Here is a 7,857-nt window from a genome sequence, read left to right on the forward strand (position 1 = left end):
GGCCGAACTTACTGTTTTTTAACTTGTTATTTTTGATGATGTTTACTCGAAAAGAGTAAATTCAACATTTGCTTTTTTATGTAGTAGGTATGGGGATGTTTCTTAGGGGAATCTTTATTATAGTCGAAAGGGTTCTAGATCTAGAGCATTTTTGTAGTGTTGTAGGGTATCAAATGGTCTTCCCCGCCTGACTTGAGCCTTTGTTTTCTTGTTAGAAAAAGTTATTTCATTAAACATATACTTAGGTCCGTGCAGATATAGGTACACGAAATCAATCAATAATTATAATCATGAAAAATATCAAATATCCCAATTTGAAAATTATCAAATAAATATTTCTTTGTGTTAGTAGGCAATTCAATAATTTATTACTCGTACTTGTTTCATATTTGAACACTACTTGACCTTCTTCCGTGAAGCAGCTTTCAGCTGCAATATGCCAAAAACGACTCCATATAAACCACGCGTGTATGGTTCTATCGATGTTCAATTTGCAAAATAACCTTCATTTTCATCTCTTCAAAATCTCCAATTGCTAAATACACTACTTAAGCTCCTCCGTTTCCATACTCCCCCAACGAACGATCGCAAGCACCCAAGCATAAAATAGTTGTTTTGTTTACGGTACTTTAGTAGTCGAACAGAAAAAAAAAAAAAACAACGAACATTCAAACATGTTGTTTGTCTATTGTAAAGTAACTAAATGAACATAGAGCAAACAAAATAAAAACGCTAAACATTTCAATTGTAGTCGTCGTCGTCGTCATATTTAAGATTTACTTCCTATACGAGCAAACAAGCCACCCGGCAGCCAACGTCAATAACAGCAGCAGCAGAATCAACGGCAGAATTCACTAAAAAACAATTACTCTGATGTACAAAAGTCCAGTCCAGCAGCACTCACACTCAAACGGAACAAAATCATACACATGCATCCATACATACATATGTACATGTATGTATGTACTCTCAACAATATATCAAATGCCGGCTTTTAACAGACATCTCAATGAAACTTTTGCGTTTTTATGCATTTGCGTTGAACCCAAAACAAATTAGTCTTCAAAATGTTTACATTTTTATCTTGGCTTGATTGACAAGTCTTGGGAAACACTGAAACTGCCGGCAGTGTCTGTGGGAATTATCTATGGCAACGAATTCAAAGTAGTTTAATTCTAATAGGAAGATAGAATTTGAATATGAATATAGGTTATGATGATAAGAAGATATTGGGTATACAAAAACAAGTAAAAAAGCCGTAAGTTCGGCCGGGCTGAACTTTGAATACCCTCCACCATTTGGAACGAATTTGGCAATTTTCAAAAAAATTAAATCCGTTAAGAATTCTGTTAAAATCTTAAAAATACCGAATGTAGCTATTTTATTAAGGTCTATACGACGACATGAACCTGCGTAGGTAACATTTGTCATAAGCCATTACAGTATTCAAATGCGAAACTTAAAAAAAATCGGTTATAATGTCGATAAAATCAAAATACCGAATATCGGGATGTAGTATCCTGTAGTATCCATTACGAGGACAACATTAGTCTGTCTGGCTTCCCAATTGAAACAATTGTTGTTGTTAACACAAATGTTCTGTAAAAGAACTCGATTGCAACGAGAAGTGAGGACAATTTTTTTAACGAGAGTTTAAAAATTCTTGCCGAAATTGATTATGCCGAAAATTATTTTAGTAAGTTTTCTGAAAGACAAAATTACAAAATCGGAAATTCCCACTTAGTCGGATTATTTTCATTTTATCTATAAATATAAAAGAGTAGTAAAATAACTGACTGACCTACCGAGAATTAACGCCCAGACGAAACGGTTAAAGCTAGAATATTGAAATTTTGCACGAAGGTCAGTCTTGGAGCATAGGTGTGTGATATTTTTATACCCTCCACAATACATAGTATGGAGGGTATATTAGGTTCGTCATTCCGTTTGTAACTCATCGAAATAATAAGTTTTATATAAATCAGCGTAAAATTCTAAGACTATTTAGCCCTGTCCGTCTGTTGTAATCACGTTAGAGTCAAGACGAATTAAGACTGGAAGCTAAAATTTTGCACCGATATGTATTTTGTCTGCAGGCAGATTAAGTTCGTCCATGTTATTGTATAGCTCCCATATAACGGTACCGGTATTTTGATAACTTCGATATTTTGATGACTTCAGCCATATTTTTCAATGGTATTGTCTGAAATTGTACACAAGGATTTCCATGTAAGTACTTTATCCCCTGGAAGAGAATTTTCTATATCGTTCCACGATATCGTATAGCCCCCATACAACGGTACCCCTCCGATATTCGATATTTGATGATTGTAGCCAAATTTGTCAGTGGAATTATCTAAAAATCCACAAAAGAAGTTCCTTCTAAGTACTTTACCCCCTGAAAGAGAACTGTATATATAGGTCCTCGATATCGTATATTCCCCATATAACATTACCCCCGATATTCGGTATTTTCATGATTTTAGCTACATTATTCACCGGAATTGTTTAAAATTTCATCTTTGAAATTCGTAATAGGTACTTCAATCTATGACGGACAATTGTCTATGCAGATTCACGTCTTCGTATATCCCCCATGTAACGACACCTTCCGATCTTCGGTATTTCGAAGATTTTTACGACATTATTAACCGGATTTTTTCAAATTTCGTATTTGAAGTTGGGAATTGTTACTACCATGGTACAATATAGAGGTAGAACAGCTTCGTAAAAGTACAGAAATACACCCCTTAGGCTATACCCGCTTTCTCTCAGAATTATTGAAATGTAAATGCAACAGGTGGCTCTAATTTATTTAATATTTTTCATTATTTTGAATATTGATTGAAAAACGCGAAAGATGAATGAAATGCCAGGACTTTCTTTTAAAAATGGCAAAAAGTGTTATAACCTTTAATGTGCGCCCTGCAATCTACATGTCTTCCAATCATTGGTTTTGAAAATATTTTGTTTTCATTTTTCAAAAAAATAACTACGCACACAAAATTGGCAGAAGTCGAGCACACTTAGATAAAATTGTAATCAGCTGGTAGCTCTATCTTACCTCTTTATTATACCATTACTACAGCACTACAGTTACTACAGCAAAAAACTACTGGTTCCACTTGGGATTATGTGTGCGGAAAGAGTTAAAAACTTGAAATTTGGTATGAGAATCAAGGTTGGAAAGTAAGTTTGATATATGAAGGTGGTTTTGTAAAGGGTGAACGGATGAAGCTGGAATTTTGAAATGATATATTGGGGTCCCTGTTGGTGGTAGGTTTGTGATAAAAAGGTGGTTTTGGAATTGTATACCACAAGTACATTGAAACTACTAAATTGTACTATATTTGGTACAATTTGGTATTTGGTGAACATATAGTGCTTGCAGTTTGAAATTTGCTATTATTGTCGCTACTCAATTGTAGCCTGGTCATATGAAAATGTGTGCTGTTATTGTTCGAAAAGTACTAAGTTGTACTAAAATTGGTTTTGGGCGAAGGAATAGAGCGGAAATTTTAAATTTTTTTATAGATGTCAATGTTGGTGTTTGTAGTTAAAATATGGACGTATCTGTGCTTAAGATATGGAGGTGGTATTAAAAATGTGTATATTATAGTAAATTGGGTATTGGGTGAATGAACAGAGCTGAAATCCTGAAATTTTGATACAGATGTCACTGTTGGTGTATTTTTTTAAGATTACTTTAATTGTACGAGAAGTACTGAATAGTCTAAATGTGGTATTGGGTGAAAGAAAATAGCTGCAATTTTATATTTCTATAACTTTTGGTGTTTAGGATTGAGATGTGGAACGGTTTTGCAAATGAGCACTAATATTATACGAAAAGTACTAAATGGTGCTGATGTTAGATCACTGTGGGTGTCTAGGATGGAGAGATGTAGATTGGCGTGGATATGCGTATAAAATATTACCAAATTTTGTATTGAGTGAAGGGATAGAGCTGAAATTTGATATTGAGGTCACTGTGGGTTTCTAGTGTTTATATATGGAGACGTTGAAATAGTTTTGACAGAAAAATTGGATGTGGCTCTATTGTGTAATGGTTTTACTAATATGCCCCTGGGCAAATTTCAAAATAAAAGATTTTGAAGACTTTTTGGTGTAAAAGGTAAAAATGTTCCTATTATTCTTTCCGAAAAAGGAAAAACTTGAATATATATTAAAAAAATAGAAAATTTAGTACGATTTATGAGGTTTTGGGTAAAAAAAAGTTCTCAAATTGAACAAATTGTGAATTATGAGTACTAAAAATGCCTAACACGAACTGTTGGGACGAATCTAAAATTTTAAGGTGGACTTTTCGCTGGTGAATTAGCGGGCACTTGCTAGTCTGTCTATAAAAGGCCTGTATACGGACCTGTACATAAGACCCGTGCACGTCTTTTATTTATAAAAGACTTGTGGATGGTGTCCTGTCCATGGAAATCCTGTGGAATGCCTTCTGTCTCCAGAAATCCTTCCACATCCCTTTTTGTGAAAGATCGTCTGTTTAAAGAAGCTTCGTGGAAGGTCTTAGGACATTAAAGATTCTTATAAAATGTGAAATGATTTGCTGATTTTTTTTTACTGTCATTGGAATATATGGGATATATCCGTCCCACAAAAGACCAAACAAAATTGTGATATTTATGTCAGATTTTCATTAAACATCGCACATCTAGCCATTTCTGTCAATATAAGACGTAGTCCCTCCCTCACAAAAGTTCTAAATTTTCTGAAAAAATCGTGTACCTAATAGAAAGCGAAGTGATTATTAAATGTCAGACAAAAGCATATCCAAATTCACAATCGAAACATTTAACCTATCAGGATTTTACTAATTTGGGCTTTGAACTATTGCTTTCAAATATCTTATTTAAACTACTTTTTTAAATATTCACAGATTTGCTGCAACTTATCACAAAAAATATTGATTAATTGTTAAGAACATTTTGCAAACAATGTTAAATAATATTTCATGGAAATTATACGGAAGCGAAGCAATTAAATCGGGAAGGAAATAAATATTGCAAAATCGTGACTGTGTTAATTTGTTGTTAATAGAATCAATTTGAATTTTTTCATTATTATTTATTGTAACAATAATACACTGAGAATTGTTAAGCAATTGTGTCTCCATCAAATAGTCTTATATTTATTTCCGAATGAATACATAAGAAACAACAACAAATGTATCAAATCTCCATTTCATATTTAGTTTCAATGTCAACTTCTTGAGACACCGTCCATTCACAAATCGGCCAACTCCTCCAACACCTGCAAATGACAACAGCAGTCGGCAACAAAAGCTCAATTGCCAGCAAATTTCTCAAACAATGAGCTTCAGTGCGAAATCCAATCTTAAAAATTATCTCTGGCCCCTTTTGAAGTCGTGGTCTCTATTATGAAATTTTGAAATTTATTATTGATCATATTTTTTTACCCCCCTTGTCGATTTTTGTTACTTGCCATTTTGGCAATTGTTCAAGTAGCACTTCAAACGCAATTGAACTTTTGCAAAAAGAAGAAACAAAAAAAATACACCAACACTGAAACTGTAAAACCCGAAAAAAAACAACAAAAACCACAATAATTGTTCACTAATAGACGGAAAGGAAACTAATACCCCCAAAGAGATTAAATAATATCTTTTATTTTTCAAATGAAACAAAAGTCAAAATCGTATTGAAACTGTAGATGAATATGAACATTTCTATACATTATACTGTTATGTGTGTATGTCAGTATGTAGCAAAATCTGTGAATGTGTGCGAATTTCATATTGGTTATCTTCCATGTGACCTTGCCACCAAAGACCCAATAAAAAGTTGAAATACGATACACGAGACTTCGAAATAAAGTGTTTTAAGGCATTGGTCGTCAATTTAATAGGATTAAGAAAAAATTTATTTTATTTACCAATAGTGTAGGCTTAACAATAATAATTAATTAATTGAACCGAACCATTGATGATAACTTCCCAAGTCCAGGCCAATAAAAAATTTAGCTAAAATCTTCCAAACCAATTTTATTTCTCTTTTACTTATTTAAATTTCCTTTCATATTCAAATTCAAATTTATTGGAGTTCGCAAACTCATGGTTGATGATTTTAGCCACATTTTTCTGCTTGGAATTTAAAATTTTTAATTGATAACATCCCCTATGCTGGCAAATTGCTTATACAGGGTGAGATAAAAAAACTGCAACAAAGTCAAACGCTATAATTTTTACATTTTTATACCCTACACCACAAGGTGGTCAGGGTATTATGTCTTTGTGCATTTCTTTGTAACAGGCAAAAGGAAGCGAGATAGACCCATAGTTCCTTTTGATGATCTGCATAGAATCACATTCTGAGTCGATTTATGCATGCCCGTCCGTCTGTCCATCCGTCTGTCCGTCCGTTCATGTATTTTTGTAAACAAAGTACAGTTCGCATTTATTGCCCTATCCAGATGAAATTTTGCACAAATCATTTGTTTGGCCCAAGGACAAACCCTATTGAAATTGGATATAATCGGTAAAAATTTAGATATAGCTCCCATATATATCTTCGTCCGATTTGCCTTTTATTGTGCACCAAACGTGTAATATCAGGCCGAATGGTATGGAATTTTGTACATACAACCAGATTAGGCCTGAAAGTAAGTATGCCAAATTCTATCGAAATCGGTTCAGATATAGCTATAGCTCCCATATATATTGTTCATCCGATTTGTTATTTTTGTCCTCCGCAGCCGTAATATGCACTCTGTAACAAGAATATTTTGGGAAATATATCAAATACAACTCAGAAATACATTTGCTAAATTTTATCGAGATCGGTTAAGATTTGGATATAGCTCCCATATATAACTTCGTCCGCTTTATTTTTTATTGTGCACCAAACGTCTAATATTTGTCCAAATGGGATGGAATTTGGCACTTACGACTGAATTGATCCTAGAAGCTAGTATGTAAAATTTGGTGAAGATCGGTTCAGATATAGCTATAGCTCCCATATATACTCTTCATTCGATTTGTTACCCACAGCTGTAATATGCACTCCGTAACGACGATTTTCAGGGAAATATATCAAATACAGCTCAGAAATATCTTTGCCAAAATTTATCGAGATCGGTTCCGATTTGGATATAGCTCCCATATATATCTTTATCCGATTTCAAGTTAATTGTGCACCAAATGGGTAATACAGGTCCGAATTTAAAAGATACAAATGCTTCTGCATATTCAGTCCTTTGAACTTTAAATGATAATCATAGCGTGTATAAACTTTTTATTGGTATGCGGAGCTCTACTAAATTAGCAAAGTTGTGTAGAGTATCATAAAGTCGGCCTCGCCCTACTTTAAGACTTTCTTTACTGATTTTAATTTTATTGAATGAAAAATATCGGAAATAGTATCAAATTTTAAAATAAATTTAGATTTGTTCAAATTGGTCACCTATGGCAAGAACTCTAGCCTTCAAATGGCCAATGAAACAATCACATTCTGCCCGAATGTTACTCTGCGGTATTTTGGCCCCGGCGAAGCACTTGCTTGAGGTGATCAACACTTTGGCATCTTTTAGTGCCAACCTTGCTTTCCAAAATACTCCAGACACAACAGTTTGAGTTCTGGTGGCCAACCGAAGGTGCACATTTTCAGTTGACCTCCTTGGCAAGTAAACACGATCATTTTGTTTGTTTACAAACTGCTGGACAACGAATGTTTCCTCATCGGAGAAAACCAACCATGTTCGACCAAGAGAAGCAACTTATTAGCCTATTCTATTTTCTTTCTTTTGCGGTATAAGTTCTTGCACTTTTTGGAATATCAATGGCTTGACCCCGAGCTCATTTTTCAATATTTG

This window comes from Musca domestica, unplaced genomic scaffold (assembly GCF_030504385.1).
Source record: "Musca domestica strain aabys unplaced genomic scaffold, Musca_domestica.polishedcontigs.V.1.1 48, whole genome shotgun sequence".
Lineage (NCBI taxonomy): Eukaryota > Metazoa > Arthropoda > Insecta > Diptera > Muscidae > Musca > Musca domestica.